This window comes from Amblyomma mixtum, chromosome 3 (assembly GCF_055824585.1).
Source record: "Amblyomma mixtum isolate Tamu chromosome 3, ASM5582458v1, whole genome shotgun sequence".
Classification (NCBI taxonomy): Eukaryota; Metazoa; Arthropoda; class Arachnida; order Ixodida; family Ixodidae; genus Amblyomma; species Amblyomma mixtum.
The window spans coordinates 385,324,087-385,349,287 of NC_143014.1; the positions used below are offsets into that span (position 1 = coordinate 385,324,087).

Sequence of the window (25,201 nt, forward strand, 5' to 3'; positions counted from 1 at the left end):
GTTAGGCAGAAAAGGCAATTCAGAGATGAGGCCCGCCTGTATGAAGGGAGCCACAGAGATCCTTTTCATTCCTTTTAACCTCTTCAGGCTGGTTGAAATTTCGTTGAAAATTATTGTAGTGCTAGTGTTGTAGTGTTAGTTCCTCTTAGCTTTCTGGCTTATGGGGGTTTAACATCTCAAGGCAACTCGGGCTGTGAGGGATGCCGTGGTAAAGTGCTCCGGAATTTTCGACCATTTGGAGTTCTTTAGCATGCACTGACATCTGATTGTTGGAACATTGTTCGCTAGATGTTGATTTCTCCATTCAGCTATGGCGTTAGCAAATTCGATACATGGCTGGATCACTGCCCCCCACAGCTTTGACCTCAGCATGCCGTTTCTGAGTCTTAGACCTTTGATTTTCACTGCGTAGGGATTCTGCTTAAACTACTGTAATCTTCATATCAACATAGACAATCGGGCTACATGGCGAACCTTTCCTTGTCCTGCCATTGTCATGGTGTCATTTATTGAAATTGTGGATTTACCTGTTGTGAATTGCATGGCACAGCTGGAGTATGTGGTTTAAACCTGCACATTTTATGTGCAGCATGCGGGAACAGTGGTACTGTGTGCAGTGACTCTGTTTGGGCGCACTGATCCCCTGTAAAGTTATGTTTCCAGGCGTTTTCTTTCCTTTGCTACTCCTATGCTTGCAAAAACTAATCGTCGTGCACATAGCCATACCAAATGATGCATGTCGCAAACTGCAGGAGTAGGTGGTTCTCTAATGTGACCAAAGCGCATGTCAGGGTTCCTTTCATTCACATCAGTACAAGCAACGTGTGGACAGCTAACAAGCTGCTCTGTGAGTCATTAAGTGCCTTGTCTCTTGACAATATGCAGCAGGAGCAGCTTGCTCTGCTCGTGTGATAGCTATGACTACTGGTGAGCACGCATCATATGTTTATGAAATGTCAGAGTTGAAGGGGTTTATTGCATGCTATATTAAAGGCATAATAAAATAATCACAACTGTCCTGCGAGCATTTAGCTGAACTGTAGACTGCCTCGATGAATCATGTTGCAAATCTAATTGGTGAAACATTGTTTTAACAGAAATGCAGCTCTTCAAGGAGGTCAGAGATGGAGTTCCAAGTGCATTTGTATACTTTGACAATTTTTTATTTGAAAGGAACCTCGTTAAAATGAAGAGTGATCTTGAAGGAGTATAGACACCTAACCTTTGAGTGTATGTTTTCTGCTTTGTAATGATGCATGAGGCATTATTATACATGGATTACCATATGGTTTTCTCCGACAACCACTAAATAATTTATAATCTTATTTCTTTCTTGTGCTGTTTTGGTTCCAACAGCCAAAGAATGGCTGACATCAAAGTGTGCTTGTTGGTCATGTGATGTAATTGTTGCTTCGTCGTTTGAATTCACAACAGTGCTTAAGGCAGCCTGCCTCAATAGCTGGAATGACAACGAATGTAGAAGCAGCGATTATACTGAATTTTTTTCATGCCTCACGTGGGCTGTGAGCACACTTTATCGTCATAGTCATCGATCTGTTGATGAAACTGAAACATCACAAAAGAAAATTTCGATTACAAAATATGTAGCATTTGCAGCAAATACCACGTGGTGATTCATGTTTAGTAGTGTCTTCTGCATCATTGTAAAGAAGAAATCATGCCACCGAAATTGGGCGTCCGTTCTCTTTTAAGAAGAGTTGTGTGTCATGTGCACAGCCACGATAGCTATTGGCTAGGGCGTTTCACAGCCAGGCGACCAGGGTTCGATCCAGGCGGCAGCTACAGCATTTCAGTGGAGAAGAAATGAGAGGCACTCGAGCTGCTGCTTGATGCAGTTGTGCTTTTCTAATCCTTCCCTTTCGTTTATTTCAGCAAGAGCCATGCTGCAATCACATAAAGGAAGTGGAGGAACTGCGGGGCGAGAATTCCGCTTTAAAGCTTCAGATTGACAGCTTGAAAAGGGAACTAGAAGAGGCAGAGAAGGCAGCTGGTGAGCTTTTCTTACTTGAACAGTTGTACTTTCAGCAAGCTTCTTTCATTTGCTGCTGCTTTTTTTTAGAGGTTACCACAATGCTTGCTCAAAAAAAAAGGAGAGAAGCAGCTTAGGCTATTACATAATATATTGCTTACTTTTTAGCTGTCAAAAATTGTCTTGCGGCTCAAAGACTTGAATTTTTGTATAAAATTCTATTTTCTGACTTGCTTAATGGGATACAGACCAAATATTTTTTGCACTGTATTTCCGCTTCGAAAAGATGTACAAAGCATAAGTAAACATAGGCCAACACATCTGGCATAACTGTGCCCCAGTAAATAATAGTTGAATTTATTTTTCTGTGTAGTTTCCTTCAGCAGTTTAATGGTTCTGATGTTACAAGTAGGTTTGTCAAAGAAAACGTACACTCGCCAATGATGCACAGACAATAAAAGGAATTGACGTTTCGGCGCCCGTACGGGTGCCTTGATCACAAAGAAGCGAAGGACGGGCAGGTGAGCTATATTTTTTGAAGGGTGCGCAGGTATATCTCGGGGAGATTGCCACGGGTACGGTTAATCGTGTTTGGCGTGAATTGAATGTACAATGATGCTATGAGAAGGCGCTTTGGTAATGATTTTTCGTATGCAATTACACATGCTGCGTCCCAGTCGATGGTATGGCCAGTTTCCTGATGATTTTGCGCTAAAGCGTTTGAGTTAGATTTTCCTTTAGCGATGTCACTTTGGTGCTGTTTGAGCCTTGTCTTCAATTTTCCTGTTTCTCCGATATAGGAAGCGTCACAATCACGACAAGGGATCTTGTAGACCACACCTGGATAGATATCGAGGTCAAGAGGGTCCCTGACTCGCAAGAGTCGCTGCCGAAGTTTGCACGAAGGAACGTGGGCTACATGAACATCATAATCTGAAAAGATGCGAGCAAGGTTCTCACTCGCGCCATGGGCATAAGGAATCGGCACCCGCTTCTTTGCACATGCCACAGTTCGGATACTCGGAGCAGAGGCGCATCATTCCTGTGATCGTAGTATTTGGGCTGGATAATCGTTCCGTATCAGGTATTGCCTGACCTGCTTCACTTCTGCTGCTCTGCACTTAGGACTTGAGCATATCTTGAATGTGCGGCTGAACAGAGACGCAGCGACTGAGCGCTTGTTGGGTTGAGGTGCGACTGAGTGCACCTCAACATGTTCCAGCAAAGCATTCAGTTCACCCTAGAGGAGGAGGTGGATGGCCACATCGCTTTCCTCGACGTCCTCGTGGAACGCTCACCCCATTCTCTGCAAACCACCGTCTATCGTAAGCCCACTCACACCGGAAGGTACCTAAACTTTAAGTCATCTCATTCCATCGGGCACACAAGCACTCAGTCGCTGCATCTCTGTTCAGCCTCGCTTTTAGGATATGCTAAAGTCCTAAGCGCAGAGCAGCAAAAGTGAAACAGGTCAGGCACGACCTGATACGGAACGGTTATCCAGACTAAATACTACAATCTCAGGAACGACGCGCCTCTGCTCAGACTATATGAACTGTGGCATGCGCAAAGAAGTGGGTGTCGATTCCGTATGCCCACGGCGTGCGTGAGAACCTTTCTCGCAACTTTTCAGATTATGACGTTCATGGCAACGCCTCTTGTGAGTCAAGGACCATCTTGACCTTGATATCTTTCCAGTGTGGTCTACAAGATCCCCCGTCGTGATTGTGACGCTTCCTGTATCGGAGAAACAGGAAAATTCAAGACAAGGCTCAAGCAGCACCAACATGACGTCGCCAAAGGAAAATCTAACTCAAACGCTTTAGCGCAACATCATCAGGAAACTGGCCATACCATCGACTGGGACACAGAACGTGTAATTGCATAAGAAAAATAATTACCAAGGCGCCTTCTCATAGCATCATTGTACATTCAATTCACGCCAAACACGATTAACCGTACCCGTGGCAATCTCCCCGAGATATACCTGCGCACCCTTCAAAAAATATAGCTCACCTGCCCGTCCTTCGCTTCTTTGTGATCAAGGCACCCGTACGGGCGCCGAAACGTCAATTCCTTTTATTGTCTGTGCATCATTGGCGAGTGTACGTTTTCTTTGACAAATCAGTATGAGTTTTTCTCGCCAGACGGGATTCCGTCGAACCGTAGACTTCGTTACAAGTAGATATCACATTACATGAGCTATACAAGCGCTGCAGTATAATATCTGTTTGTTTACTTGCTGTCATTTCGTCTTGTGGAGCTGGCAAGGGTAAGTGACACGGCAGCATTTATGTTGCAAATCAGCAGTTCTTGTGTACCTCATGTGATCTTATACCTGCTTTGATGTTGGTGCCACCATTTAGTTACTGTAGCTGCACGGAAGCAAAAATTCAGTTATAAATTGTTTTCTGGGCATAGAGGAATTGAACATTGCGACCAATGTTACTAACGTCTTGTGGTCATTTCAAAGAAAAAAAAATGCACTGAAAAATTTGCCCTCTTTTAGAATCGTTGCATAAGCCGTGGCTCACGTATATGCACCATGGCCCTTAGGTTTATAGGAATGAGTGGTTGCAGTGAAACAGCAGCAGATGGGAGCATTCAGTACTCTATGGTTTTATTTTGTTTAGTAGTGCAGAACCTAATTTTTGGTTGCGTGTTGTATTCTTTGTAATGACTCGTTAGGCATTATACTTTACACGAATCACCTCATGCTGTTTGCCACCAACCACTAAGCAATTTATAATTTTTTTCTTGCCTGATTTGGTTTTGGTTTCAATAGCCAAGCAATGGCTATGACATCAAAGTCTAGGTCACTTGAGTTATGAAAAACTGTGATTCACTATAATGCTGAAGTTGGCCTCTATCATGAATAGGAGTTCACAGCAATTAAGAAGCAGCGATTATTAGTTTTTCATCCCTCACGTGACCTAGACCTAACTTCGTCATCATAGCCAATGCTTGGACATTGAAATTTTCATTGTTCAGATTTCAAAGTGTGCATGCTTTGTTGCATATGAATTTGATTGTTTTCTACTATCATGTTCCTGATCAGGATTGATGGTATGTTTATAAATAAACAAAACAAGAAAAGAGGATAGGGCACAGTACTATTTAGTATAAAGCTAGGTAAGAGTACATAACAGTTGCTACATTTTCTGCATAAATTGGGCAATTTAGCTTTTGTAGCAATGCAGCAATGATTCACAACAGCAATCCGGTTAATGTCCCATTACTATACTGTGGTTCTCTGCATATCTCCATTTGAACTTATGACAGCAGTGACACTGCACCTGCATTTTTTCTTGGACATAACGCTTGGACCAAGAGCCGTCTGGATGACGCTGAAAGAAATGATTAGCCTGTCTTAGTTCATGTTTCAGGTGCTGTGAACAGACTGATTCGATTTTCACTGTAAGCTATATGCAGTATATCTCAAGTCAGTGATAATTAAATTAGTGTTCAGTTCGTGACCAGCTGAGAAATTTGGCATCTCTACTTGTACCATAAAATGCCAACCGCAGTGAGAATTCACTTCGGGTATGTGTCTGATATGTGTTCTGGGTATGTGTCATAGTAGCGACAAAGTTCCAAGCATGTAAGGTGACTATTATTTTTGTTGCAAGTGTTTAAAAAGCTGTGTGGCAGATGACTTGGGCACTTGGTGGCATGTCACAAAGTTAGGCAGCTTACTGGATATGACCTAGGTCAGTCATGCCTAATTGGTATGGACAGATTTTGGACATTGGGGAGAGAATGGCTAGAGGCTGAAATGCGGCTTGACAGGGTCCTAACTTTGGTTCAGTGGTAAGTAAACAGCTGGAAACTGCAAGTGCAATTACTGGGCCGAAATGCTGTGTAGCAGTCACTGGCACAAACGCGCATGCTGGAGAGAAAAATCTGTGCGCGTTTCCGAAGTAGGGCAAACAAGCATTATGTGACATGGCGATCTGGATTTTTTCGCGTCGTGTTCTGATAGTGTCCTCGCATGATTTGGCCTGAATTTCTTGTGGCTGTTCTGGCCTTAAAATGTTTCTGGCAGAGCTGCTGTAGAAGCGCTATTTCTGTCAGAAAGACAAAAACAAACGCCGCAAAACAAAAGGCAGTCCCTGTTTGTGGGTGTTGCTCTACAGTGCTGTAGATGCATGCAGTCTGCAATTTTGTCGCTCAGTGCTTCAACACGTACCCCCTCGCGTACCCCCTGTGGTTTCTGTGGGCAACTGTGCGTGGCCACAACACCACAACTCTCTTTTCAGTCCTTCCTAGATGTACTCCTTTACAATGTGAAAAACTTAGTGGCAGTTGACTTCTGACGGCTTTTGACCCCTTTCGCTCTGTTTATAGTCCTTAATAGCATCAACTTTTGGTGGGTGAGGTTCCTTTCACTTATTGTGTTATTGATGCCAAAGTTAGAAATCTATTTGTATGTTCCATAGTCCGAGGCTGACAGTAAACCTAAATGTTCATTCTTTTTCTTTTCTCTGTGCTTATAGCACCTGCCAAGATGGTGAAACGGCTGCAGAAAATGATCGAAAAAAAGCGATGACAGTGTCATATCATCTGCTAAGGTATGCACATATTTGAGTTTGCTGCATGCATATGTGCTTTCTTAAATCTTTTCTGCTACTGAGTTGCATTGTTAAGAAGGTCGTCTCAGTGCCTGCTTGAAAATAATGTCTAGTAGTAGCCTTTCCCAGTTATGGAAAATCATTACTTTCAACTAATTCTTGATTTCTTGTTTGCAGGTTGACATTGGGGGGGGGGGTCATTGTTGAAGAGGCTGTTATTGGGCGGCTCGAAAGGACGTGCAACAGTGGCCCTGGCAAATTTGCTCGGGCCCTGTTGAGGCATCTTTTTACTGATGACGAGCTGAGGGGCAAGTCCCTCTTTGGGCAGAAGAACCACGTCCAGAAGCATCTCCCTGTCAAAGAGGGCCTTGACCCTGTGCGTCTAAATGCGGTGCTGGGTAAGTGTGCTTGCTTTCTATCTGCATGTGCTGCTTTGACTTGTTTTGCTTTCACCTTATCATCACAACTGAATTTAACGCACCTGTTTAATATGCTATCTAGAGCATGTAAATGAGCAAATGAGCATAGTGTGCGAATGGAGTGCAGCTGCTTCACAACTACCACATTAAACTGTTTTGATACAGTCTTCTCACAGTCAGGATAAAGAGCTGCACTGTACTTCAGTTTCAAAAGGGGGGGGGGGGGAGAGGAGGGGAGGAAGAAAAGAGCAGTGTGAAGAAAATCTAAATTGGTTTAAATAACACTGAATATGAAATGAGAGGACATCCATCCATCTTCCAGCATCTAAAGCAATCTGTGGTGTCTCTTATTTCTAATTAATGGTTTTTGACAGTGCCAAATTTGTGGTGGCAAAGTATCTTTTAGAGTGATATGTATTTTGTGTGCATCGCAATCATTTGTCAGCTGCCTAAAATGGAGAGCCCTATATTTCTGATATGTATTTATGAAAATAAAATTTATTTACCATAGGGTAAGTTTTCAGTGCAGGCTGCATTTTATTGTCACTCTTGGTAAATTAATCTCTCATTTTATGATGCATTTGTTGCACATGTAAAAGTTTGTTATTGCGGACACTGAATGCTTTATTTTCTGTTTTCATTTTTTTTCCAACAGGCTACGTCAGCACGAAGTTCCCGGCTGTTGGCCTGAATTATGTGAAAAACAGCCTGTCATCGATGCTCGCACGTGAAATAGATTAAAAATAGACTATTCAATTTTCCACTGCGCATCTTCTGGTCATGATTCACAAGCAGCGACGGCGTTAATGGCTCCTGTCTGCCATTTCTGTACATGCACATTGCAACTCTCTTAATCACTACTTCCTTGATTTGTGCCTATGTTATGTCATGCATGCTCATTAGCATACAGTCGTAATCTACCACATGATGTGCAAGACCAACTGATATAGGTAAGCTCTGCTTTAACCAAGCCATACGAACGTTCCTGCATGGCCTAGGGGTAGGGGTAGCCTGTCTGACTCGGGATCCAATTGGTGCCGGTTGGATGTGCATGTCGCCCTCCCATCTCAAAGTAGCCACTGGACTGTCATGTAGTCTCGGGACATCGCACAATCCACCGACCTGGCCATGTCGCCTGTTAACTACCACCTACCAGAGGCATGCTCGTGATTTTTCACTCGCAGTTAACGCCGACGCTGGATTTTCTGGAGAACTGGGCCGTTAGCGCTGTCACATAAAAAACTACTCGAGGACAGCATAGCAAGTGCTTGGGTTTTTCGCATTGCTTTGTAAGCTTTCAATTTTGTGGTGCAGAAGTTTCATTGCAGAATGGAATTGTGCATCAACCGGTTTTCAGCATTTCAGCAAGGTAACTCAGCATCAGTGTTGAGCTCTGTCAGCACAGACACGGTGGTGACTTCTACAGGGAACCTTCATGTGCCCAACATAAATTCAACATGGCATGTTGAATTCTCCCCAGTAATTGCAACATGAATTCAACATGGAAACATATTGAATTGGCATTGAGAATGCTCAACTCTGGCACGGTGGCTACTTTTCCGTTGAGTTTCAACTCGGCCTCAATGATTCAACAACACGAGGCCATCCTGGTCCCAACACAAACTCAACATGGCATGTTGAGTCTGCTCATGAGAACTTCAACACTGTCTCAAGAAGCATTTTTGTAAGGGGCTATAAAAGAGCGCCTAGTTACGTTTTCCTGATATTAAAGTTCGAAGTTGCGCCTCTTTCCTGTTCTATGTTTCCTTCCTGTTTCGTCTTTTTTTGGCGTACGACATTCTTTCAAAACACAGAGGTCAACGACTTTTTCAACTATTACTGTTAGCCTCCATCTGTGTTTAGAGGTGTTGAGCTCACCGCGAGTAATATCCTATCAATATTTAGAACTTCGAACACAAAGTTACCCTCGGTGCAGTGGCGTAACAAATTTTGGCTATTTCGGCGGGTTACTTGTAATGGATCTGTTGCTTTGCCTGGGGCTTTTCGAAAGCGCACTTATTTTGGCGACGTGTGAGCAAAGTTTACATGAGAATAAAGGGAAGGATAACTCATGCGATCAAATGCCCTTGCCAGGCCGATTTGTGCCAGTGTAGTTATTCGTGATCGCCACTACAATACTTCAACACCTTACGCATTCGTTGTAAACTAAGCAACATTATTGAAGAGGTCCAATCAATTCAGGCATTGCAAGCTGTAGCCAATTTGAGAGAGCTGAAGCGAAAATCTTACAAACAAGGTTTGAAAACGTGAGAGCTTCGCAGCTATCTGCCAATCGCAGTTTTTCCTTTTCATGAGTGTTTGGTATTAAGAGATTACGACTTCTATCAAATGAATGCAGCAAAAATCAAACATCAATACTGGCCTTAAAATTTCGAATAGGACAAGTAATAAAACAGATTCAAATGTCTTGTAAAATTTTCCTGGGAGACTGGCAGGCACTGGGGTTTTAGAAAGCGGCAACCGATCAAATTCACCCTATACTTCACCCAAGGTTAAAGAACCACTTATTATCGTGCACACATTTGCAGGAAGCACCATTATCATAGACACAAAGCGCGCCATTTGAGAATCAGGTCACGGTACGATCAGGGTAATCCGATACTATTACGCGTAAAGGTGAACGGCGAGCGAACAAGACATGCTATGACAACAAAGTTGTCAGAATGGAAAACAACAGCTAATAAGAGTACACACAAAGGTGTGGGAATAAAACATAATATGCCGAAGTAGATAGAGGAAATGAAAACAACAAGCAACCGGAGTGCAGGCGATTGGGAAAGAATAAAACATGATATACGAGATGTGAAAATGGAAACAAGCATGACGAGAGGGTAACAGCAAAAAGCACGTGGATGGGCGAAAAGAAGAAACACGGTAAAGGAATAAAAGCATGGCCAGAAATGGTTACAGACAAGCAAGGCGAAAACAGCCCGTGAAAAGTAGCGAAAACGTTTACAATCGGCTTGCCAGAAAAGCGATTTCTTTCGGCAGGAGCGAAATAGACGGCGTGGCGATACACTAGTCACTGGGTTTAGTCCTCTCAAACGCTTCTGCGACCACCATTTTTGTATTGTGTTTAGTTAACAAAAGCTCATGTTTTCAAATACAGGTTTGCAAGGAACCTTTCTTACCCTCACCCTTGCCTTTAAATCGCTTACAACGGTGTCATAAATCACCTCCTGGATTATTCTGTATTTGCAGCCTGTGTTCACATGCCCCTTCACTAAAACATATACCACTCTGTCCAATGTAGAGCTGTCGGAATTGAGGGTAACTTTCTGCGCATCTCTTGAAACACACTTGCGAACTTCTTATCGTGCTTCTTGGTGCACTGCGGTCTATTCTAATTTACGTTAATCATAAACGGGCACATACTACGAAAATTACACAGCGGAGAGAAAACAATCTTGAGCGCTTGAAGGCTTGCCACTTTTTTGATGTTACGTGAAACGCGACAAATGTAGGGCATAAGCTCCACCGCTTCTTTCTTGACGGTCTCTATCTGCACGCTAGCGGAACGGAAGGGCCACAGTTCCTGATTGTAATTTTTTTCTCTTGTATGAACAGAAGAATTTTTCTGGCCATGTTTTTCTTTAATATGTTTTTTTCTTTTCGCTTATACACCCGCTTTATGTTGTTACATTCCCATCATGCTTGTTTCCATTTTCACATGTCATATAGTGTTATAGTCCTGCATCGCCTCCTTTACTCCGGTTGATCGTCGTTTCTAATTCGGCCATTCACGTAGCCTATCACGATTTATTCTCGCACCTTCGCCTTTACTGTTGATTGTGATGAATTTTTATAGCGCTAGGTCATCTGTGGCTAAATAGCCCCATGGCACAAAGTTGCTTTGTCTATTAAAGTTGGTGTCACAGACACATCTTCCGAACATTTCACACCAGCCATCGTGGGATGGCTTGTTGAGAATGTATCTGGCGTGCGCATTGCTCTGGAGCGCTCTCGAATCAGTATAAACAAGCTGTAAGGAAGCTTCAGATACAGTCCAGCATGCTGTCGACTGATTTAATTTGATTTGCACCAAATACAATCAGTTACACAAGCTTTGACGCATACTATCACCTCAGCTTGAAGACAGATGCGGATAGGATGGTCCCAGATTGAAATTAGAATTTATATAGGAAAAAGAGAACCATAACTAGCAGGCTATAAAATCAGTGAACCTTTAAAGCAGCATCAAAGTGAAAGCAGACATGCGGAAATAAGTGATAACTGTTTGGTTTGTGCAGTCAGCGCAAAAGATGCAAGTTGTTTCCGGACAAGAGCAGGAATCGACGCCTACCGACACATATCTCTATCCACCATCTCCTTTGAAAAGGATGACCAGCAGTGGCTACGCGGCTAACTACAATTTAACAGGGGTTCATACCGAAGTGGTGTTAATGCGACTTGCTTGAAGAAACCACCGGGCTGGAGGTGAATCGATTTCAGTGAATAACTCTTCATTCAGAAAATTTGTTCCCTTTATTATTACGCAAACGTGGCGGCCCCGAGCGACATGAATATAAAAAAAACACTACCGACAAAACACTAGCGGGCACACAAGGAAGGCGTCCTGTGCGTATATAAGAAGAGTTTATTACTGCGTCAAGTAGTACTGAAGGAAGGCGTTCTTTGCGTACAAAAGAAGTGCTTATTTCTGCGTCAAGTAGCTGCGCCGAAATTGCATCATCACCGTACCACCAAGCTGGCTTTGCCGAAGGTACTCAATTAGCTTGCGATGAGGCATCTGCCATCGACTACGACTGGTGGGAAGTTAGAGCGTAGACCATTTCTCTAATGAAGGGTGGTAAGGGGCGTAGATCCAGCCGTGCATCAATTACTGCAAGTAAGCACAGGTTCTGCAGTGTCGGTGCCAAGTGCAACACGTGGAGATCCGTCAGCGCCCTTCGCTCCTCAGCAACCTGCCTCTCATCCTGGTTGGGTGCCGGCCCAAAGCCGCCGAAGATAAACACTCTTTCACCCACCACTGAGCAGCCATGCCAGTACCTGGGAGACGGTGGAGAGCCACATGGCTTCACTTCGGTCCAATACGACGTCACGGGGTCGTACTTGCGCATATCTGCCAAGTAGGTCCGCAGCAAATCGCTGTACCCTCCGAAAATGTACATTTCTTCGATATACACGAAGGCTGAATGACCTCGCCGACACACAGGGGAACGCCTTGTACATGTGGGCGCACCCAGGAAAAGGTGGTCGTTTCAAAATAGTACAGGATGAGGGAAGGGTCTGCTGGGCTGCCGCCGAACACATACATACGAGTCCCGATGGCAGACGCAGGTTGGCAGGCACGTCGAACCGGAGCCTCTCCGCTGGTGGGGACACGATGCCACTCCAGGGTATCAAAGTCAAGTACCGTCATATATGGCGAAGGATCCCAGTCACTCAAGACATACTTGCGGTGACCGACAACACAAGCTGTGTTGCCGTAAATCGATGAGGGCACCTCACCGGACACCGCCAAACGGCTGCATGTCATGGTGCTCGTGTCGAAGCGGTAGAGGACACACGGGGCTGGCCAGCTGTGCGGGCCGCCCCACAGATACGCGCAGCGGCCGTACGCTACAACTCTGTGGCTGGAAATGTTAATCGGCCCGCGGTCGGGAAGCTGCGTCTGCACCATATCCCACCGGCTCGAAGCGGGGTCGAAGATGAAGACGTGGAGCAAGTTCCATGCCGCGTGGTAACTGTCGAACGAGTAGACCTTGCCGTTGATGAGTACAGCCCTGTGGGTGACATGCTCTGGAACGCCGTTTAGCCGCACCGTCCACATCCTGCAGACACCTGCTTCGGTAAGAAACAAGTCCCGGTTATTCCAGCGATGGTGGCGGCATCATGCGGCTTTTTTATGTGGTGATCTGTATTCGCTGCGTGAGCGGACATAGTGCGTCGACGGGTGACTATTTCCGTTAGATTTTAAAATACTTTTGTCATTTTATGACACTCACACGAATGAATGTTCGAAAAAAAACATGTACTGTTGCTGTCACCAAGATTAAAAGCGCAAAAAGCCGTTATAACGTGCACGTAAGTGGTCAAGAGGCTCGTCTGCCATTACGGGTTTGTTTCAGAGCGAATTACCTTCTTGACGCCGCGAGATACGTGGTTAACGATTTCCAATCGAGATTTTCGTTTAGTTGACTGGTCATGCCAGTCGGATTGATAGGGACTGAATATCTGGCGGCCCTAAATAGAAACGCGAAATATATATTGCTTAAATCCTGTGGAGCTTTTTCTTTCGTTTCGCACGTGTTTGGTTTCCGCCTTACCGTCTAGCGGTGTTTAGTATCGGTGTCATGAACTCACATCTCGATGAACAACCCTTCTGTTGAACCTGCGTCTTTCGGGTCAGCAGCCCGGAAGGCGCGGCCGGGATCGAACCCGCGTCTTTCGGGCTGCTGACCCGAAAGACACGGGTTCGATCCCGGCCGCGGCTGTTGAATTTTTTGGAGGAGAAATTCTAGAGGCCCGTGTACTGTGCGATGTCAGTGCACGTTAAAGAACCCCAGATGGTCGAAATTTCCGGAGCCCTCCACTACGGCGTCTTTCATAGCCTTAGTCGCTTTGGGACATTAAACCCCAATAAACCAAACCAAACTAGGAGGCTTTAAAATCAGTTAACATTTAAAGCAGCCTCAAACTTTTCCGGAGCCCTCCACTACGGCGTCTTTCATAGCCTTAGTCGCTTTGGGACATTAAACCCCAATAAACCAAACCAAACTAGGAGGCTTTAAAATCAGTTAACATTTAAAGCAGCCTCAAACTGAAGGCAGACATGCGGAAATAAATGATAACTGTCCGGCTTTCTAAAGTAATCACAATGCCGCCGCGGTGGCTCAGTGGCTATGGTGCTCGGCTGCTGACCCGAAAGACGCGGGTTCGATCCCGGCCGCGGCGGCTAGAATTTCTTTGGAGGAGAAATTCTAGAGGCCCGTGTACTGTGCGATGTCAGTGCACGTTAAAGAACCCCAGGTGGCCCAGATTTCCGGAGCCCTCCACTACGGCGCCTCTCATAGCCTTAGTCGCTTTGGGACATTAAACCCCTTTAACCAACCAACCAACTAAAGTAATCACAAAAGACGCAAGTTGTGTCCGGAGAAGATTCAAAATCGACGCCTACCTCCACATTCAGCATCTCAATCTGCCTTCTGCTTTGAAAAGGACGACCACCAGGGGCTACGCGGCAACCTAGACTTCATCGCGAGCTTCAGGCCGACGTAACTTTGATTGCGATTCCCTTGAAGAAACCACCAGGCTGGAGTGGAATCAATTTTAGAGAATAATTCTTTCGGAAAATTTCTTGTTGGTAATCTTTGAAAAAAAGTTCCGCCTGAGAGTGGCGTCGCGGTGCCTCAGTGGCTATGGTGCTCGGCTGCTGGCCCGAAAGAGGTGGGTTCGATCCCGGCCGCGGCGGCCGAATTTCTTTGGAGGAGAAATTCGAGGCCCGTGTACTGTGCGATGTCAGTGCACGTTAAAGAACCCCAGGTGGTCGAAATTTCCGGAGCCCTCCACTACGGCGTCTCTCATAGCCTTAGTCGCTTTGGGACGTTAAACCCCATAAACCAAACCAAACCTGAGAGTGGCGTGAAATAAACAAAACTCTAGCGACTTTCTTGCTTGCGCTAAAATCAAGCACTGAAGGAAGGCATTCATTGCGTATAAAAGAAAAGTTTATTGCTGTGTGAATTAGCGGCGCCGAAGTTGCATTATCGCCGCACCCCTATGGTGGCTACGCCGAAGGCACTCCATTTGGTTGGCGTGCATCATCTACCATCGACTACGATGGGTGAGAAGTGATGGCGTAGACCATTTCTCTAATGTAGGGTGGTAAGGGGCTTAAATCCAGCCGCGCATCAATCACTGCAAGCAAGCACAGGTTCTTCAGTGTCGGTGCCAAGTGCAACACATTGAGATCCGTCAGCGGACTTCGCACCTCAACAATCTGCCCCTCATCCTGGTCTGGTGCCGGCCCAAAGCCACCGAAGATAAACACTCTTTCACCCATCACTGAGCAGCCATGCCAGTACCTGGAAGATGGTGGTGAGCCATAGGGCTTCACTTCGGTCCAGCGCGATGTCGCGGCGCCGTACATGTGCACATCTGCTAAGTAGGTCTTCAGCACATCGCTGTACCCTCCGAAAATGTACAGCTCTTCGTTGAACTCGCAAGCTGAATGTCCTCGCCGGTACACAGGGGGAATGCCTTGTACCTGTGGGCGCACCCAGGAAATGGTTGTGGTTTCAAAATAGTATAGGATGAGGGAACGGTCTGCTGGGCTGCCGCCGAACACATACATGCGAGTTCCGATGGCAGACACAGAGTGGCAGGGACGTAGAACCGGAGCCTCTCCGCTGGTGGGGAGACGATGCCACTCTAGGGTATCCAAGTTAAGGACCTGCATATATGGCGATGGATCCCATTCACTGAAGATATATTTGCGGTGACCCACAACACAAGCTGTGCTGCCGTACATCGATGATTGTACCTCACCGAACACCGCCTTACGGCTGCATGCCATCGTGTTTGGGTCGAAGCGATAAAGAACACTTGGAAATGGCCAGTAGTGCGGCCCGCCCCACAGATCCGCGCAGTGGCCGTACGCTACAACTGTAGGGAGGGAAATGGAAATTGGCCCGGCGTCGGGAAGTAGCGTCTGCACCACATCCCACCGCAGCGATGCGGGGTCGAAGATGAACACGTGGACCAAGTTCCATGCCGCGTGGTAACTGTCGAAAGAGTAAAGCTTGCCGTTGATGCGTACAGCCCTGTGGGTGACATGCTCTGGAACGCCGTTTAGCCGCACCGTCCATATCCTGCAGAGACACCTGCTTCTGTAAGAAACAAGGGCCGGTCATTCCAGTGAAGGAGGCGGCATCATGCGGCTTTTTTCTCAAGCAGCGATATGGTGATCGGATTACCAAGATTAAAAGCGCTAAAACTCGTTATAAAGTGCACATAAGTGGTCAGGAGGGCTCTCCCATTAGGGGTTTGTTTCAGAGCGAATTACTTTTTTGATGCCACGAGATATGTGGTTAACGCTTTCCAATCGAGAATTTTGTTTAGTTGATTGGTCATGCCAGTCGCTTTGATAGGGATTGAATATCTTGTAATAAAAGAGCGCAAGGACACAGGACGAGAACGGAGAGTAGACACACACGGCGCTGATGTGTGTCTACTCTCCGTTCTCGTCCTGTGTCCTTGCGCTGTTTTTATTACAAGATGCTTAACCAACTCGCCCAAACTGCCATTGAATATCTAGCGGCCTTAAAAAGAAACGTGAGATATATATTGCTTAAATCCCGAGGTACTTTTTTCTTTCGTTTCGCGCACGTTTTGTTGCTGCCTAATAATCTAGCAGGTGCTTGGTATAGGTGTCATGCAGCTCTGGTCTATTCACATCGCGAGCAACACCCACTTTGTTCAACCTTGCCGCGATGGTGAAAATGTGCTGTGAATCGTTCGCATTTCACATTTTGATTTCCTGCTCGGGCAAGAAATGCCTAAGGGGCCTGAATACCTGCAGCTGTTTCTGGTGAAATAGAAAATGGTGATTTGGTCACTTTGCCTTCTATATATACCTCTAAATACGTGGGTTTGGGAAAGGAAGTGGTGTTATATCTGTCTCACATATCTCGGTGGAAGCCCCAACCGCACCGTGAGGGAAAGGACGAAGGCGGCAGTGAAAGAAGAAAGAGAGAACGAGAGGCCGTAGTGGAGGGCTCCCGATTAATTTTTACCACCCGAGGACCTTTAACGTGCATTTACATCGCACAGCACACGGTCTCCTTTTGTGTTTTCCCTTCATCGAAGCGCATGCCGCTGCGGCTGGGTTCGAACCCGGTTACTGCTGCTGAGTAGCCGAGCACGCCAACGTCTGAGCCACCACGGTCGGTATCTACCGGTTGTGGGAAAAGTGTTACGAGCGCTGCGCCGCAGGTGGAAGTTCATCAGCGCGAAAGTGTGTTGCAGTTTAACAAGAGACGTGATCGGTTGCGGCGATAGCATCGCGCCCGCGTGCAGTGGCCAGCGAAGCTGACCTGTTTGCTCCGCCGCCGGTTTGAAACGCCGTCGTGGCAATTAATCTATTCAACCCATGCGCAGTAACGGTGTTCGATAAATTGGTTTGGTTTATGGGGTTCAACGTCCCAAAGCGACTAAGGCTATGAGAGACGCCGTAGTGGAGGGCTCCGGAAATTTCGACCACCTGGGGTTCTTTAACGTGCACTGACATCGCACAGTACACGCGCCTCTAGAATTTCTCCTCCGAAGAAATTCAACCGCAGCGGCCGGGATCGAACCCGCGTCTTTCGGGTCAGCAGCCGAGCACCATAACCACTGAGCCACCGCGGCGGCGGTGTTCGATAAATTATGTTGGTTTTACCCTTCCAGTACTCCGGGAATGGACAACGGAATAGACGCTTCATTTGCAAACACCGCTCGCCTCTCTTTTTTGAACTACGGGGCATAATTTCTTTAGTTATTGAGCAGCAGAAAGAAGAACGTTAACACTGCATCTGACTCCCTTCTATCGACCCCGGTGTCCTCGTCGGCGTTGTGAGCGAGAGAGCACGGGCATGGCTCTGGCAGGTGGTTCCCAGAGAGCAACCTAGGAGGCGGATGGGCCGCCTTGGTCACGTGTCCTTTCTTGCGTCATCAAAAACTTCCCACCGGATAGTGAGGAAACTGCACACTGTGGTAGTTAAATAAATGATTGGTAGCTCTGGAAGAGCAACCTGGGTCCCACAAGGCCCATCGCATAACCCCTGCACCAGTGGGACAGGAGGGGTATGAGGACTCCCAGGGATCTACCAACGTAAAATAGTGAATGGCCTTCTGCATATATGGGAATTAACCCATCATCCTATCGCGTCGTACTCTTACGGGGGAGCTTAAGTGTCCCCTCCAATTTTATTTTGTTTACTCAACAGCATTAAAGGTAGCCGTTCGGCCGGAAACGCAGCGTCAGCATCGTTGACACTGGAAAATCCTGATTTGTCGAGAAGGTAGTGGAGTAGGAAAGTTATTTTGCTTATATTAAAAAGCAAATGGGGTCAGTCGGAATCGAAACAGCCAGTGAGGAACGTGCGTTAAGTGCGATAAAGAGAGGCCTTGTACGAGTACCTCCCACCGCACAGCAGGCAAATTACACGAGAGGACCACATAGCTATAATGAGGGTCAATAATTATCGTCACTAAGTAATGTGGACGATGATGTGCAATAAAAGAGTTTATGAATTCAACAAGTGTGTCGATGTCTGCAAAACGGTGCGCCAGGGAACACCCTAGCGACCGTATGGACACTTTTACGCTATTACGTCGTACTATTAAGGTGAACTGAAGTTTCCCACTTTTTTTCCTGTCAAGTAACAATCCTTAATCATGCCGAATATGCAATGCTAGATTAAATCTAAAGGAGCAGTTACCACCAGTAACGTGAATTGCAGCGAGGCATTCTCTAGCACGCAGATCTGAGGACTCGCGACAACGTCACTCTGTCCTGATACTGGGACCAGTGCCATGGTTATACGCGCCCTGGGCACATGCGCGTAATATGAGGGCTGCGCGGTGGCCCTGAGGCCTTGAACGGTCCAAACTCGCTTGCACAATAAAGTTTTCAATCCACCATGGGGGCGCAAGCATTTGGACGTCCGGATTTGTGGGGTCCTGTCGCGTAGCGCGTTTGAGGTCGGCTTTCCTATTGCGTTGACCCCTTTTCCAACGGCCGTATGTTACCTGGCTTTGGGCTCCCCCTGATGTCAAGTGGCCCAAGCCCGAGCCTGCCTCCTGACTCCATCCACGGCTGCCCAATGCTGATGTTAGCATTTATTTGTTACCTCAGCTGCCCGTCTATATAGGTCTTCTTAGACTCCGCGCTTGTGTTCGCAATCTTACGAGCACAGCAAATCTTGTGTGTTCGCAGGGCCTGCAGTTCCGTGGCTTCTGAAACAAACACACAATGCCTTTGCTACTCAAGAGGTTCAATATTACTATTGCTTCACGCCATCATATCGAAGGATGCACTAGGCTGCAGCGAAGAAAAATGCGTCTCGGTGTCACACACGCATGCGCCACCGAATGCGTAGCATCCTACCTGCTCTCCTCGTGCCCCCCTTTCCTTGCACAACCCTTCTGACACGCTTTTCCTCTTCTTCTTCGCGTAAGCCCAGGAACAGTTGTTATATCGTCATAACAGCAAAGGGTGCGTTAGAAGTTTTGTCACTAAAATCAACACAGGCTTGCAGACAAAAAAATAAAAACGCCTACTATACCTGTTCTTACCCAGTGCTTGCCCCAGAGCAGGAAGGAAAAACTATTCGCGCTCTTTTTTCCACCCAAAATGAACGTATACCAACTCGCCCAACTTTCCATTCTACTACAGGAAAAACTAACGCTCGGTTTCATTTCTGAGAAGATTCGTTACCACTGCACGATGTGGAACATGCTGCTGAACGACGTTCCAGAACTCGTCAACAACATGCTATCAAAAGAGTAGAAAACTGAGCTGGTTGGTTCGTACTTCTTGGTGAAAAGAGCCGAAATAACAAAATGCAGACACAGAAAGGAACACACAGAACGTAGACGAAGCTGACTGTCAACTAAAATTTTATTGGAAAACCCGCGCTTTTTGTTGCCTTGTCAAAAAGATCTTGCTTTTATCTCCCGTGGGGTTCGTTCAAGAAGGAAATTTCTTTTCTTGATAGAGAGATTGATGGTGTACTAACGCGCCGCTTTCCTGTTTCCCGTATCGCCAATGTCTCAAGGATCTCACGTATCACTTGGTCTGCATAGCTTTTCATGACTTGACCTTTATGCAACTTGGGCTCACATTTGCGCACTTTTTTGCCTTTTCTGTTTTCTTTACAATCTCTGGAATGCAGGGCTAGATTGCTGTTTGGAGCACCTGATAGCGATGATGCATGTTCTCTTATCCTATCATTAAGGCACCTTCCCCTCTGCCATATATATTGTCTGCCACAGGCCAGAGGCAGTTGACAGTCAGTTTCGTCTACGTTCTGTGTGTTCCTTTCTGTGTCTGCGTTTTGTTATTTCGGCTGTTGGTTGGTTGGTTTATGGGGTTTAACGTCCCAAAGCGACTAAGGCTATGAGAGACGCCGTAGTGGAGGGCTCCGGAAATTTCGACCACCTGGGGTTCTTTAACGTGCACTGACATCGCACAGTACACGGGCCGCGAATTTCTCCTCCAAAGAAATTCAGCCGCCGCGGCCGGGATCGAACCCGCGTCTTTCGGGCCAGCAGCCGAGCACCATAGGCACTGAGCCACCGCTGCGGCTTATTTCGGCTGTTCCCACCAAGAAACATGCAGTCGCCATCAAAGGAAAGGTCTACTCGTTCCACCCGTTCTACAACTACCACGATGAGAGCGATGAAATCTTAGGCATCTGCTTAGGCCTATACATCTTCCACCCTGAAATGTGCAGGTGGGGTGTGCCGCTTTCTGTGCTGCACCCAGAAGGCGAGCCTATTAGCGTTAGCGACCACAGCGTTGTCGCCTACGGTGACTGTGCCTACATGTGGGGGAGCTCCTCGGACATAAGGTCACGGATTGGCGGTTTATACTGGTTGTATACCGTCGCTATGACATGGAGCCGCTCGGAAATGTGCGGCCAAATGCCGACACTGAGCATCTTCTTCTCTGCTTGTGTGCTGTGTCAACGGATGTACATCTTTGATTTCTTGGACCCGGAATCTTCACACCGTGTATATTATCTTGACCTTGAGAGCCTGACGTGGCATAGCGCTCCGACCAATGCAGAGGCCCCGGCTAACCGCTGCTTCCACACGGCGTCCGCAGTCGGAACCCGAATGCATGTTTGGGGTGGCCAGGCGTTGGACACAGAGGTCAACGACTTTTCAACTCTTACTGCTAGCCTCCCTCTGTGTTGAGAGGTGCGTAGCACACCGCGAGTAATGTCCTATCAATATTTAGAACTTCGAATACAAGGTTACCCTCGGCGCAGTGACATGACAATTTTGGCTATTTCGACGGGTTACTTGTACTGGATCTGTTGCTTTGCCTGCGGGCTTTTCGAAAATGCACGTATTTTGGCGCGGTGTGAGCAAAATTTGTTGGGCCGTAGGTAACTGCGTTTTGGAGATTCTAAAAACTGATATGGACAATACCTAAAGTGAACACGTGCCTTTCAATTAAGAGAGACTAGCACTAAGAGATAAAAAAATTTGGCGAGCGCTTCTCTTTGGTTAAGCCTGGTAGGTTGCGCAAGCAGGTGTTTTATACTGCATATGCAGCGCCTTAAGCGGGAGGAGCGCGGCGCGCCGTGCCAAGCGGCCGCCGTTGCTCGACGAGCCGAGTTGTAGCCCGTCTCGCGCTCCTGGCATGACGTCAGGCCGTGACGTACTAGGCATGGTATGACGTCAGAGGTCATTCTAAAGGTCAAACGTTACAAGTGGCCGCCGCTACGGGAAAGGCCGTGCTTGGGAGTAGTATTGCTTTCGCAATAAAAATTGGCAGTGGTTTAGCTCTGGTTAAACCAGGTAAATTGCGTTAGGAATGGTGCGCGCGTTATTCCGGTGATTCTTCGGAGCGTTGCCTTTGGCTGGTAGCATTGCGGCTTTCCTGAGCAGTCAGGTGTTGAGATTCATCGGTGACCGATGACGTGGAAAAACTCTGCGAGGTAGAACGTTGTCGCCGAGCTGCATCCTTAGCACCACGCTTTGCAAGACGTTCTTCAAGCCGTTCTGGCGTCTCTTGTGCACGTTGCGCTTTCTCGCTTCTTCCTGTCGCTGCCACTTCTCCTTGCAGAACTGCATAGCAAAGCATTCACGCCAAGGCAAGCGTGCATTTATAGACGCTTTGCAGCGCGGGAGCATGGGCGCTGACATATTTGGTCACGTGACCATTCCGCCACGCTGCCAGGGAGTCCACAGAACGCCATCGCCCGTTCGGCTGTAGGCCTTGCTCGTCAGTTAATTCGTTTTCGAGGAAAAGAAATGTATCTCTTTCGCATATCTCGGTGGCCACCTTAACCTCCCCGTAACGAGAAGGCAGGAAGATGAGAGTGAACGAAGACAACGTATTCACAGACGCGCCTTTGTTCATGCGAAACTATCCAGCTGGCATAGCGGAGTGGTTAGCGTGCTCGTCTCGCACTCCGGAGACCGTGGTTCTATTCCCCAATTCGACCAATTTCCGGTGTTAGTTATTTATGTCGTCTGATTAGATATTAAGCTAATTGCTTCACCAATATAATTCGAATGCCATCGATGCACTCCGCGCCAATGCTGCTAACGCCGGCTTCGAAGGCCAGAAGTGGCGGACCTCTATAGTGGCGCCATCTGTCGTAGACAGAGCAAACTACTCAGCGCCGCTGCCATGCGGAGTGCCGACGGTGTTGCCATCTGGTGGAGCGCGGCTGAAGCAACGCTGTTCACGGTCAAGGTTCACGGCGAAACCTACAGTAGTATTGCTAACGCAATAAAATTAATTAGTCAATTTCAGCTATGCTCCTAGTCAATTTCAGCTATATTGGTTAGAGCATTTTAGCTGTTTTCGGACAGGCTACCGCGCTGAGAATGCTAAGCCGTAAAGACCACTCCTACTGAAAAAGGCCGGTTTTAAAAATTGCGGGATAACTTAGGTTAATCATCCGGCATACGCCTAACATGGTGATGGAACATATTCAGGAGAGTTTAACATGCCCAAAGCTTTCCTTTTTTTGTTTTTATGGGAATAAAGATTACAATTTGGATTTCGTCGCGTATGGAATTTTTTTCTTTTTTTCGGGGCCACCCACTGGATACATGGAATAAGAAGACCTGTACCCACATAGCATGTTCGGCTTTCGAGCGAAGCTATCCACGCAAGACGTTCTCCTACAGATCAAGGAAGAGGTCCTCAGTAACATCCCGTACAACGGAGAAAACAAAATTACGAGGAACTTTAGCGTCTAAAGTGGTGAAAGGCAAAAGCCTGAGTGCTGCATTCTGCTACGCGATTGTTCACTTCACATTTTGTGGGTGCATTAATTAACTGCCAATTATTGACGATTAAGCTTCGCCTTTAGGAGTGAAACGCGACAGCGTGTTGTAGCGCTGCCACGGAGTCCAAGGAATGCCACCACCCGTTCGGCCCGACGCGTTGCCCTTTGAACGCAACGCTTTTTGAGGAAAGGAAATCGGGTTGTAATTCTCTGTCATCTCGGTGGACACCTGAGCCGCACCATACAGGAAGGGAGGAAGTGTGAGTGAAAGAAGAAAGAGGGGTCGTAATGAAGAAAATGAAGATTGTATTTGAGGAAAGGAAATTACGCATTAACTGTCTCACAAATCTCAGTAGGCACTAGTCGAAAATTGTATTTGAGGAAAGGAAGTTGCGCAGTAACTGTCTCACATATTTCGGTGGACACCCGTCAAAATTCGCGCGCGGTGACGTCACGACAACTTGGACCAATGTGAAACGCGGACAAATACGCCTTGGTCGTCGGTAAATTGGTTTTCGAGGAAAGGAAATGTATCTCTCTCTCATATCTCGGTGGACACCTAAACCTTGCCGTAACGGGAAGGGAGGAAGATGGGAGTGAACGAAGACATCGTATTCACTAGACGCATCTTTGTTCCTTCCAAAGCGTCGAGCTGGCATGGCGGAGTGGTAACGTGCTCGACTCGCACTCTGGAGACCAGGGTTCGATTCCCAAGCTCGGCCAGTTTGTTATGGGTTTTATTTATTTATCTGGTCTGACTAGAAAGGTTAGACTAATTGGTTAAGTAAGCAATTAACTAAACTCAGTCAAACTTAGTTGGAGCATCACTATACGGTCCCTTTAATTGGTTGCATGGTAGCCAAAGTACAATTGGCCCCGTTTGAAATTCGCGCACTGTGACGTCACGACCGTTTCGACCAATTGAAAAGCGTGACATTTCTGTCGACAGCTCCTGCTTACAACGATGAGGCATTAAAGGCTTCCGCCTTAATAATCCTGGCGGAGGACGTCAAAGGGGCCTTCGACAACGTAAGCCACGAAGCCATCATGAAGGAGCTAAACGACCTCAACAGCGGTGACAGAATGCACAGCTGTGTTAAGGCCTTTCTATCCAACCGCACGGCTACGGTGAGACTGGGCGACCTACGCAGCGTCAAGTTCCATACCCCCAACAAAGGAACGCCGCAGGGATCGGTCATCTCACCCATACTTTTTAACATCGCTATTATCGGGCTGGCCCGCAGGCTTGAAAAAATCGAAGGCATCCAACACGCCATCTACGCCGACGACATCACAGTCTGGACCAACCAGGGCTCGCTCAGCGATAAGGAAGAATGCTTGCAGGTGGCTGCCACATGCGTGGAAAAATACGTCAGAGAAAGAGGCCTCACCTGCTCAACGGAGAAGTCCGAACTTCTGACAGTAAGGAGAGGAAAGAAGACGGAGGAAAGCCTCAATGTCATCCTCGAGGGACAGAGGATACCGGAGAAAGACCAGATCAGGATCTTAGGGATGTGGGTGCAGAGCAACCAAAGGTGCTCTCACACACTCAGCCGCCTCAAACAAGCAACAGCGCAAGTCGAAAGAATGATAACCCGAGTCTGGCAAAAGAGAAGCGCCATGAAGCCTCGTGATAAGCCGAGTCACGTACTCCCTTCCATACCACAACGCCAACAAGGGTGAAAGGAATCAAGCAGACACCCTCATAAGAAAAGCGTACAAGAAAGCTCTCCATCTCCCATCCAATACAGCAACGAAGAAGCTGCTCAGCCTCGGGGTTCACAACACCTTCGAAGAGCTCAGGGAAGCACAACTGGCAACGCAGCGATAGAGACTCCAGCAGACTCTCGCTGGCAGAGCGGTCCTATTAAAATTAGGGTATCCAGAAATTAAAAGGCTAGAACGAAAAACTGCGAGCATACCAGACGATATCCGCTGCACGCTTACGGTAAGCTCGCTGCCAAAAAACATAGATCCGAACCTGCACGAAGCCAGGCGAAACGCGCGAGCAAAATATATAGAAAAGTATCTGTAAGGTAAGGCGAATACGGTATACACCGACGCCGCGCAATACCCCTACAAAAGGGGGAAGATAAAGCAGAAAGCAGTAGCTGTAGTGATAAATTTGGACTATAAGGAAATACCTTGCGCATCGGCAAGGGATTGCACGATAACCGAAGGAGAAGAAATGGCTGTTGCTCTAGCCGCCGTGGAGGGATA

At 47.0% G+C, this 25,201-nt stretch overlaps 1 pseudogene; it reads left to right on the top strand.

Annotated features, from left to right (window-relative positions):
* Positions 1-1,099: 1,099 nt before the first annotated feature.
* The window catches only part of LOC149357083 (uncharacterized), a 50,295-nt pseudogene continuing 26,193 nt past the window's right edge, over positions 1,100-25,201 (top strand).